The sequence below is a fragment of the Eublepharis macularius genome, chromosome 7, assembly GCF_028583425.1.
Source record: "Eublepharis macularius isolate TG4126 chromosome 7, MPM_Emac_v1.0, whole genome shotgun sequence".
Classification (NCBI taxonomy): domain Eukaryota; kingdom Metazoa; phylum Chordata; class Lepidosauria; order Squamata; family Eublepharidae; genus Eublepharis; species Eublepharis macularius.
The window spans coordinates 107,989,379-108,001,412 of record NC_072796.1 but is presented as its reverse complement, the minus strand read 5'-3'; positions in this window follow the sequence as shown (position 1 = coordinate 108,001,412).

Genomic DNA, 12,034 nt, shown 5'->3' with positions numbered 1-12,034 from the left:
TATTTCCCCTAGCAAGGAAAAGCTCTTCTCAGTGTTAACTCTTTCAAAAACCCCTTGCTTTGAGAGCAGCTATCAAGCTTTTTTGCACTCCTCTCCTGAGTTCGTTCAGTGCTGAAAGAGTTAACTGAAAAGAGATATCTCTCTCCTCCTGTCTTCTCAGCCCAGTGCCTGCTTTTTGCAAGAAGTTGGTATGTGATTTGATGTTTCATTTGTGTTTTTCCTGTTTAAAAAACCATAGGATCCGCGAGGATCCATGTGGATCCTGGTTTTACTTTCTTCCTGTTTAAAATATGCTTTTGGAAGACTGGTTGCTTGCTTTTAAAATTGGATGGGATAGAGGATTCTATCCCTGCTTTTTTTAAAAAGCTGGCTGAAACTTGTTGACGGGATGTCTCTCTCTCTATTTGGAGAGGCAGGGACGTGTTAAAAACTTTCCCCCCCTCTGCTCTAAGTGTGTGCGTGTGTGTGTGTGAGAGAGAGAAAACGCCTGGTTAAAAACTCCCCCCCCCCCCGCTCTAAGTGTGTGCGTGAGAGAGAAAACGCCTGGTTAAAAACTCCCCCCCCCTCTGCTCTAAGTGCGTGTGTGTGTGTGAGAGAGAGAAAAGTCCCCACCCTGAGGGGAGGTGGCTCGTCACTGGGTTAAAAACTTTTTTCCCCATCTGCTCTAAGTGTGTGTGTGTGGGGGGGGGGTGCCCCTCCGATCCCAGATTCCAGATTGAAAATGGGACTTGATCGGAGTGAATCGGTGATTTGGACTCGTCGCCATGAGCGTGGATCCACGAACAGATTGATTGGGGTTTTTTTTGATCGTGCCCATGTCTAGTTACCAGCTCCCCTGGGGGGCAGGAGATTCCTTGTTCCCAGCCTCTGCTTCCCCACCCCTCACCTTGCCTGCTGGGGGGGTGGGCACAAGTTTGGGCCTAGAAACTCTGGAGTACACTCTTGTACACTCCAGAATCCTTCTATGTTGTGCTGGCAATGCTGCCATTCCTGGCATGATGTGAAAGCACTGGGTTGCACCTGGGGCCAATTGAGTAAAAATCAGCCCCAAACACTAAATTAGGGACCAATTTTTACAGAATTGTCCCCTGGCATGACGTATTGTTTCTATGGCATGCAGAGAGTGACATCATTCCCAGCATGACGCAGGAGCTTTCTAGAGTGCATGTATGAGCTATAGCCCTGCTGGCACACATCTCATACATGCAGCTTTTCTGTGTAGGTCATATTGAGTTTCTTCTACAAAACCAATGTAGGTTATTGTTCTTATCTAATTACAAAGAGCTCCCTTAAATACTCAGTTAGCCAATTAATGCCAAGGATATATTTTAAAAAAGTAGATTGGTACTTATACTTTATGCATATACAACCATAATTCATTCCAGTTACATACATTTTCTACTTATTAGTGGCTATATTCTGAAATATAACTTGCATTCAAAAAGTGGAGCTTCTGGGAAGCAAGGCGGCAGAGACAAAAGAAAAACTACTTCCCGTGTTTGCAAGGAGCTGTTCATTTTTTTCCTCCTTCCAGGTAATTTCAGCTTTCTATAGTCATATGATTTCCATTATTACCAAAACTATTTGTGTAGTATTTCCATACAATGGTCATTTTGCAGCTTTAAGCTCAGGTTCTTAAAGACGTGACGGCAATGCATTCTTTCAGAATCTCCTGGTAATCAAATTGCAAGAAGACAGTTATATGAGCCTTCGCTCGTCCTCAATTGCCAATGGAGAGCAAATGTGGAAATTATGAGTAATGCAATTGATGGACCTAAAGCTTTTAAATACCAAGACTCTCAACAACTGAGATATATATGAGTTCAGAATCTAATAAGTAGTAAATACAATAGGTTTCAATAAGATGTTTTATCAAGTGCTCTGCCTCGCTTTTTCACTCCCTTTTGCTTTTATGAACAGCATTAGCATCTAATCAGTAGACAAGCTGGAAAATTTTATTGTGACACGTAATCATTTTTAGCTCATCATATTTCTTATTTCATATGCCCTTGCTGTGGATTTGTTCACAATGCACACACTTTCCAAGCTGTTTGTCTCCCCCATTAATTTTTTTAACTGAATCCTATTATGGCAAGGTGTTTACTGACAACTTATTTATGACATAGTATCGCAGGTACTTGTATAAAGTACCTACAGTGTTAGTGTACTAAATGTAAACGTCTAATGGACTTTTGAATGCCCCTTGATTTACAAATCTCTTTAAGTTACACTGACGGCCCTAAGGTTTATGGCAGCAGCAGTTTAATACCACTGGAACCAAACCAAAATCCATCATTCATTTTAAAACTAGTTTTATTTTCTTAACACATGCTGCCTTATTGGTAAGCAAGGCTTAAGCAAAATTTCTAAAAGTTTCTAAAACTCTAAGCATTTCTTTTGTACTGCCATCAGAGAAGCAAATTTATTAAATGTTTTCTTATATTGGTTCTGTGGATATTAGTGGGATTTTGAATGGATTAAGGTTTCATTGTAGAGTAGCAAATAAAATATTAGGATCAAACTAGACAAGCCAATGGGAGCTCCAGGTTTGGAGCACCCAAAGTTATTTACAGTAGGTTAGCCCTGTTCCTATTACAGAGCCCCATGGCACAGGGTGGTAAGCTGCAGTACTGTAGCCCAAGCTCTGCTCATGACTAGAGATGGGCGCGAACATGTTTGTGGTTGGCTGTTCGTGGGGGCCAGCAGGCTCTCCTCCAGCCATCATCCAAGTCAAGATCCCTACTGCACCACTCCCAGAAACCTGACCTGAGCAGGCACCAGGAAAGGTACCAATAATAAATAATAGCTTGGTCCAGAGCCTGGTAGCAGCCCTGGAACTTGAAGGGGTAGATCCCTATCCCACCACACACAAAGAAAATTCAAGCTCCAATGCACTCTATCAAAATGCCAACAGCAACTGTCTCTCTCCCTCTCCACTGTCTGCAAAGTCAGAGCTGGGAGCCCCCTTCCCCCCTGCTCTTTGCTCCCTTGTAACAAATTTGGAGCTCCACACTTGAAAGGAAGACCTGCCTATCAAGCTAAATTGGGCTTAGATTGGGGTTTCCAGGGCAACAGCAGGAGTTCAGACAGAGTTCAGACAATTCCTGCCTAAGTTGCCAAGGTAATTGATTGCAGGTGCCAGACTGTTTGGCTTGACGAACAGCAAGATGAACAGCAACAAATGAGGCTTGCAACAACCACCTGTTCATTTAGAATGGGGCCTTATGAACAGCTTGTTCGTGAACATCAGATTGGACTGTTTGTGGCTTTTTTGTTTGTTTGTATTGCTGTCCGTGCCCATCTCTACTCATCACGACCTGAGATTGATCTTAGCAGAAGCCCGGTTCAGGTAACTGGCTCAAGGTTGACTCAGCCTTCCATCCTTCCGAGGTCGGTAAAATGAGTACCCAGTTTCCTGGGGGTAAAGTGTAGATGACTGGGGAAGGCAATGGCAAACCACCATGAAAAAGTCTGCCAAGAAAACGTCGTGATGCGACGTCCCCCCATGGGTCAGTAATGACTCAGTGTTTGCACAGGAGACTACCTTTGCCTTTACCTTTAGCCCTCCTCCTATTAAAAAGGATGTATATACAACCTGCATGTCATATGTATGCTGTTTGTAAGAAAGAGCCAATGCATGCTCACTTTACAAATGAAATTGGAAACCAGTACCTGGAGAAACATGAGGTTTGAATCACACTTTCAGTTGTACATGTGTTCAGTGTAACATGAGAATTACTTACCGTATGTATGAAGGAAAATCAATTGTACACTGAACACAGATTGTACATGGGTTTTGTAGGTATCAGTGGTGTGCGTGCTTCATTTGGATTAAGACTTCAAGACAGAGTGATGTGAAATATCAATACAAATTAGCGGAGTGTAGATAAGCTTTGAGGCAAGCGTTGAAGGCACTTCAAGGCTAGCACTTCTATTATCAACCTTGGGGGAATCCAACAACTGCTCTGACACATACTTAATAGCAACAAGAACTTTAATGAAGTAAGTAAAAAGTATGGTTCATCTAATAAGGGGTGAGAAATAATAACTTGGTTCCCAGGGTGAGTCTTTAACTAGACTTGCGAGTTAAGTGGTAAGAGTTTATTATTCCAGGCCCTTTCCCCCAAAACTATCCTGGCACAGTCCTTGCCTTTATAACGAAGAGCTACTGTGGTCTAAAAGTGTTGGACCAGCATCTGGGAGACCCAGGTTTGAATCCCCACTCTGCCATAGAAGCTTGCTGGTGATACGGTTGCCAACATCCAGGTGGGATCTGGAGATATCCTGGAATTATAATTGATCTCCAGACTACAAAGATGAGCTCATCTGGGGAAAAATGTTTGCTTCTGAGGATGGACTGAATGGCATTATACCCTGTGGCAGTCCATCCCTTCCCCAAACTCCACCATCCCCAGGCTTTACCTTCAAATCTCCAAGAGTTTCCAAGCTTGAAGTTGGCAAGCGTACTGGGTGACCTTAGTCCAGTCACACACTCTCAGAGTGGAACTACAAGTGACAAAAGGCACAGATTGGACACTTGTCAGCTTCCCTCAAGTTTTGATGGGAAATGTAGGCATCCTAGTCTTGCACCTTGGTTCTCTGACTGCTGTCCAATGGACTTTTCAACTGTCACTTGTCCAACATTCCGCCAAGCTGCCTACATTTCCCATCAAAACATGAGGGAAGCTGACAAGTGTCCAACCTGTGCCTTTTGTCACTTGTAGTTCTGCTCTCAGTATAACCTACCAAAGGATAAAGGTAGTTGTGAGGATAAAATGGAAGAGAGGAGACTGATGCAAGTAGCATTGGATCTGCACTGGGGAGAAAGGTAGGGTGTAGATCAGTGATGGTGAACCTTTTTGAGCCCGAGTGCCCAAACTGCAACACAAAACCAACTTATTTATTTCAAAGTGCCAGCACTGCAATTAAACCTGAATACTGAGGTTTTAGTTGTCCCAACTAATTAACATCTCTCTCACACACTCACTCAGGAGCACGAATGGAAGTAAAACAAGTTACATCAAAGCAGTTTGCCCTTCTTTAGACTAGCAGCTTGCAAGCTCTCTCTCTCTCTCTCTCTCACTCACTCAAGAGCCACGACTGAAAGTAAAGCAAGTTAAATCAAAGCAGTTTGCCCTTCTTTAGACCAGCAGCCCTGCTTGCAAGCACTCTCTCTCCCTCTCTCTCTCCCTCGCTCAAGAGCCACGACTGAAAGTAAAGCAAGTTAAATCAAAGCAGCTTACTCTTCTTTAGCAAGCCAGCCCCAGCAGCCTTGCTGCTGCCTCCGCTTCCTGCTGCCTTGAAGAAAAGGAATCACGTGGGCAGGGCCAAAACCCATGTGATCTCTGCTCAGAGCTACTGGAAGGCCATTGCAGGCGTTCCCCCTCCAAATGAGCCCTGGACCTAGCGATCGGCGACTTGGCTCGTGTGCCCACAGAGAGGGCTTTGCGTGCCAGCTGTGGCACGCGTGCCATAGGTTCGCCATAGCCAGTATAGATGAAACAAACAAACAAACAAACACCTTGAGCCTCAGTCTGATAGCAGGACTCCAAGAAGTTCTTTGCTCTAGCTTTGGCACTCCTCACATTGGACCCCTTCCAGCTTTCACAAGCCTGTTCCTGACGGCAGTTTTTCTCACCTCTGTTTTCTCTCTTTTTTCCTCCTCCCTTTCCACCTGCCACCCCCTCCTTCCCTATGGTTCTGCAGTCACAGTCGGGGCTCTTGGAAGATTGTAGTCCCCCAGAAATTCCACCACATTTTCCTGACTATTTTCCTGACTATTTGTTCTGTTGGGGCAACCATATAGGTGTTCGGTATGCACTGCTGGTGCCAGGGTTTCTGGTGCCTGTGGCCACCCCACATGCACGTACATGCAGGCGCATGCGAGCCCCTGGACTGCATGATGATGTCACTGCATGATGACATCATCATGCAGCAAAGCTGGCCCCATTGGCGGGTGGGTGGCTGGGATGGTGCGTGAAGGCTGCCCGCACTCCGCATGCCACCCCGGATGCCTGCTGTGCCTGGCCCGCGGCTGCTGTGCCCGGCTGGGGGCATGTGGCGGCAGCAGCGACAGCGTGGGGCTTGCCGGCTGCAGCAGCTGCAGGCCAAGCACACCAGCTTGGTGGCATGTGCCTCTGCCCCTGGCACCCCCTCTGGCACCCCCTCCAGCACCCGCATCGCCCACCTCACTGCCTCAATGGTGGCGCCGGCCCTGTCTGTATGTTGCTTATATGTTTGTTTCAGTGGGGAAAATAGCACCCCCATGGGGCTGTTAAAGTTTGATACAAGGAGGAAAAGATAAACAAGGACAGTATGAGCTACTCAGACTGGCAAGGTTTCAGGGGGAGGTCTTTTGTACTACTTGATTCTTTTAATTGGACACTCCAGGAATTGAACCTGGAACCTTGTGCTTATGAAGCAATTTTCTATCATGATTCCGGTTTGTGGCGCAAACTGCGCCACAAACCAGAGTCATGCCAGGAAATCATGCCAGGAAGACGCCATCATTCCGGGAGTTTTGCGCGATTTTGTGCAGCCAGTAAGATGTGTGAAAAGGGCCCTGCTTAGGCTTACAACAGTGAAATCCTAAGCTCACTGAAATCAGAGTTACTGGAGTCACTGCTTAGAATTTCACTGTTAAGTCGACCAGCCAGTAAAAGTAGCCTAAATTACTCCATTGCATGGCTGTGTTTGTTAGTTCACCTTCAGAGCAGGGGGGGGGGAATCTCAAAGAGGAGTTCTCTGAGTGAGACAACAAATCCACATACATTGCACAATAGATGGCCAAGTTTTAAATGCCCAGTTGAGCTAATAACAATAATCATTATGATGAGAATGATGCTGAGATAGGGGGAAAGTATATTCTCTTTCTGCTTAGCCACCTCATCATAACTGTATTTCCCAGTGACAAGAATGAAAGCTAAGTAAAGAATCTCTTGGATGCAGAATTGTTTTTCCATGGATGAGGGATTACTGATTGGCTTTTTAACTTAGGCTTTTCCAAATAGTTTTTCAGTTATTTAATTTACTCTACATGGAGCCTATTGATTATTCAAGTTGGCAGTCAATTTTATAGGGCACCCCGCTGTTTCTTTGCTTAATGTAGTCAATGATAGTAATTGCTTGATCAGTGCAGCCCATGAAATAGGTTTTGTGTCTTTTTTCTTTTTTTTTACAATGCATTGATGGCTTTATCTGATGTAGTCTTGGCAGGGCTCGGGTTTTACAGCACTATCCCAAACTCCCAGAGGTCTCTAGATTAATGGCAATGGCTTTCAGTCGGAGCTGCTGATACAGCTCTACAGAATGTATTCACACATCTGGCATGCCACACTTGGCACGGGTGCCAGCTTTTTGTTGTGCAGTTACCGAATGGCTCACCAGTGCCTAGTTAACTGTTTTCACTAAGGGGATGAGATAAAAAGCCATTCATGGAGATCTTGGCACCTTGTCTCTGTTCTCTGGTAATTACAAATTTTTAATTTTTCCACTGCACTTTTTATGGAGACAATTGATAGTTAGAAGCAGCGAAATGTGCCAAATATTTGTCTGCAAAAAACCACTCATTTGGAGCTCATTCCCAAACTGATGGGGCTTTCCCGCGAAGCTGTCACTTTTATTCCCCTGTACCAGATTATACGTGTGAGTCTCTTTTATTGGTAATCCTGCACCCAGTTAAACAAGTCATTGAAATCACAGGATTGTAGTGAAATTCACAGTGCACAAGCCTGCAGCCAGCAATTATAACCATTTTTCAAAGAGCCACTTTCTTGTGGCAAGTAAGCAATCTCTCTGGTTGATGGGGGTGGGGAACAATATGACAAACCATCCTGCAATACAGGTAGTTTCAGGTGGATGGTAGCATGTTTGTAAACTGATTTTTTTCTTGCTTTCTTCCTGCAGGATTGAATAATACTATTCTAGACCATTTTCAGGCTTCCAGACAATGCAGATGTATCCTATGCATGCTTACTGGAAAGCAATACCCATTGAGTTCAATGGAAGTACTCATAAGTATACATAGTTTGTTTGTTTTTTAAAAAACTATAACATGTCTGAACCACAAAGTTGGGATTCCTTCCTGAAATGATATAGCAGGTACAGGCATGCTTAATGCCTGACTGGGAGAGTTTGCCACTTTGAGTTTTATGATGGAGAAAGGAGGCAAAAGAAACAATAACAAGCGATAACGTAACTTTGAGTGTGCACATAAAGAAATTTCTTTTTGATTAAACTATATATTTTTGTACGCGTCTTTTTAAAAATCCTGGGTTACTTGTAATTCATATTTCTCTTTAGTTTTGTGTTTGGTAATACCGTGATTATGATCTAGCTCATGCAAAACTTGTATTTCACCAGCAACAAACTCTTCTACAGGCTCTTTCACCCAATTCTTCCTCCTACAGCAGTTCTCTACTTAATATCTAGTGCCACTCAGGGGCGGGGAGAGGTGGGATCCCTTGAACCCCAGGGGTAGCATTTTAGGGGGAAGCAGGAAAGGTCAGCTTCTTGAGTGGGGCTGTGCTTGCAGTTGGTTGTATATGTCATTTTCATACATATTTTGCACACGATTCCATAACAAAAACTTGCACAGATATTGTGCATTCTGTTTTTATTTAAGTTTCTTGCTTGATAATCTTGTGCAATCAATTTGGCAATTTTTTTAAAAAAAATCTTAGTCGTGTGGTTTGTACATTCAGTGTTTTCTAGGAATCTAAACTGTTTTACATAAAAAATGTTGAATCAAAAAACTAGTTCTAAAAATAGACTTTCAAGCCAACAAAAAAACAACAGCACTGTTAGCTTGTGAGTACTTTTTTTTTTTTTTAGTTCACTAGGTTATTCTTCCTTAAACACATTTATCTGGAAGTAAATCTCATTGATTTCATTGGAAGAAAGGGACAGATAAGTTAATCTTGTTTGTATAGTATGTCTCAGTGCCAAATCTCCAAGTAAGGCTGTGAGCCTATGTGCACTTACTTGTGAGTAAGTCTCAAAACTGTGATGTTTTACTTCTGAGAAAACATATATAGTATGAAGCTGTATTTTCATTTAGAATCGCAGTCTAAAACATTGTTCTTGGATGTCTGTTTCTATACTTGCTTTAATAATCTGAAGAGTATTTCTGTAACTGTGAGATATAATCCCAATAAGCCAGCCAAGAAATGAAAGGAAATGTGCAACACAGGTGCAGAAATCCACAGACAATATAATTGTAGTATACACAGACAATTTACAATGCCTATGGTGACATTCTGCCAAAAATGTAAACATGTGATAGATTCTGAACCAGCTGTGATATGAACCGATTTTCCTCAGCAGAGTTTGACAGAGAGTCCGGACATGTGCAGTCCTCACTCCTTATATTAATTCGTTTCTCTCCAGGTAGTAAACTCTAAATGCATAATGCATCTTTGGGTAGTAAAGGTCTACTGAGAAGACATCTGGAATATGCTATTTAAAATTCCTGCTCTGTCTTTAGCATCCCAGTTACAGTGGGAAATAATGCATGAATAGCATAGCTCGCCATGCAATATTAATAACCCATGTCCCTTTGTGTTTAGGATAAATAGCCTTAATAAAAATCTTACTGGAAGAAATTACAGAAATAATACGGTCTGCCCTTCTTGGTCTTCAGATTGTATTATCATTGTATCAACACTGTCTTCGGACTGTTTGACATTTCCTCTTCATTTGAAATGCATTTACAATGAAAGATTTCACATTCTCCTACTTAAAACTATCAGGCATATGGGGAAAATTATTCTTGCAGAGAGTTTATATGCTCACATGCTTGAATGACATCAAGAAACATTGAAAATGTACCATGAGCCAAATGGTGGACAGAATTTAGGGATGGTCCAGAGATTCACAAAGTGGCTTTGAAAGAAAGTCACAATCTATCTCACTTCTTAAATTGTAAATAGGACCGGGGGGGGGGGATGTTGTTGGCAAAATGACAACCAAACTGGGTGAGACACAGGAGATCTTAATGGTTGAATCTCTGTACAACACCAACATCCTTTTGTCTAGGGTTGTTGTAGAGTGGGGGAATTTCTTTTTCTGAAATTCACTTTTTAGATATAGCCATTGATTCTTCTTATTCTCTCCCTCTTTTTCATTTTAAGAGCAAGATTTTTCTTTTGTTTCTCTTTGAAAAGAAATAAAGGTGCTCTTTTGTGACTTTAACTCTCATGGCTGTTTTATGTTATGCATTCCACAGTGATGCTCTAGCAGGAAGATAGGAAGGCTTGGAAAGACATTGCCTGCCTCTGAGCATCTACAGAGTGAAATTCTGAAATTTTTCAGAGTGTCCCTTCCTGCCTCTCCTCTCTTCAAAATTCTCTTTGATCAAAAAGTAATTGGTTAGACACTGACTCCAAATTCTTAGGAGGAGGAAAAGAAAAGGATTGTTGGATTTGAGGAAGAAACTAGATATAAAGGGAAAGATAATTTTCCTAACCCTATTTTTGTCTAATATAGCCCATATCTATCAGTAGTGAATTTCTGTATGTTCCCCCCCAAAAATTATGTGGTAAAACAGGAAGAGAAACCCACAAATGGGAGAGAGTGAATGTTTGGAGTGAAAAAAGAAAATGTAGGATTGGCCCAATTAAGTCCCTGAAAGAGTGAATTAGGGTCGGGAAAGCATGACATGAGGTTTGTAATCATCAAAGGTGTTTTCATATTTGGGTCTCTTACCACTTGGAAGTTAAAAATGTCCATGGGGAACTGAAGAACTGGAAGTGAGGGACTTTCTCTTATCCTAATTAACTACCTTCCTCCTCCAGACATTTTAAATTGAGAAGGGGCAGTTCCTGTAAAAGGGATGATATTTGGGTTGGGTAATACATACTCACCAATTCCATTCTCACATTCTAAAGCAAGGGGAAGGAGGTTGTGTCACTGTTCTTCTGCGCTTCAGGAAGGAAAGGGGGAAAAATTGTCCCTTTTCTCCCCCCTTTCCCCCCTAAGGATTCACCCACCCATCAAAGAATGACCAAGGATGTAGTAACTCACAGAAGCAGAGAATTCTTCTGCCTAGTATTTCCCTGGACTAGATAGACCACTTGCAAGACTGTGAGTCCTTTGGAGGAACTGCAGTGGACTTGTGACTGTGATAACACCACTGTGCCTGTCTTCATGGAGAACATGGCTACAGGAATTATGAGTAGTTGAAGTGAGCAGCAGATATCCCTTCCCCCAGCCAAATATACCAGAGCCTATCAAAGATAGGCCTGGAGAGTTCCCATGGGTTAAAGCAAGAATTCATACAATTGGCAGCAGTATTAGATTTACTAGATCATACTTTTTGACCAAGTAGTTTCACGTGGAACAGCCTCTCATATTTCTTTGTAAAAATTCCAGATGCTATATACTACCTGTGTGTGATTGTGATTAATGGCATATAGATTAATATTTGTTGTTTTTAATTCCCAGGGGTTTTCTTAAAGACAGAAATTTAACTCTAGAAACCGTTTTTCAAATCCAGTGAGATTCCCTTGAAACATGAAGTCAAAGACCACAGGTTGAACAGTGAAGTATTGAACTCTGGCTTAGGGTTGCCAGGTCCCTCAGTGGCCAAAGCAGAGGTGCAGAGGGCTGGGGGGCAGGGGACAGCAGGGTTCACCTTCTGTGTGCGTGCTTCAAGCATGCACATTCCTATGCTCCCCCATCATGCTGGAAGATATCATTTTCTTGCACAATAGGGGAGCACAGAAGCAAGCGCACTTCTCTCCCCATGCCTCCCTCCTCTGCCAGCCAAGTGAGTGGGTCCAGCATCCCCAGCCTTGGGCAGGGGGCATGCAAGCCTCCATCGGGCTCCACATATTACTTTTTCAGATCTAGAGCTAACAATTCTGAACATATAAGAACATATAAAACTGACTTCTTATACTGAGTCAAAGCATTGGTTCATCTATCCTAGTACTATCCGCTTGGTTCCATGTTAGCAGTGGAACCAAGTGGAATATCTTTCCCAACTCTGATACTTGACAACTGAAACTGAATCATCCACATGAAAGGTATGTTA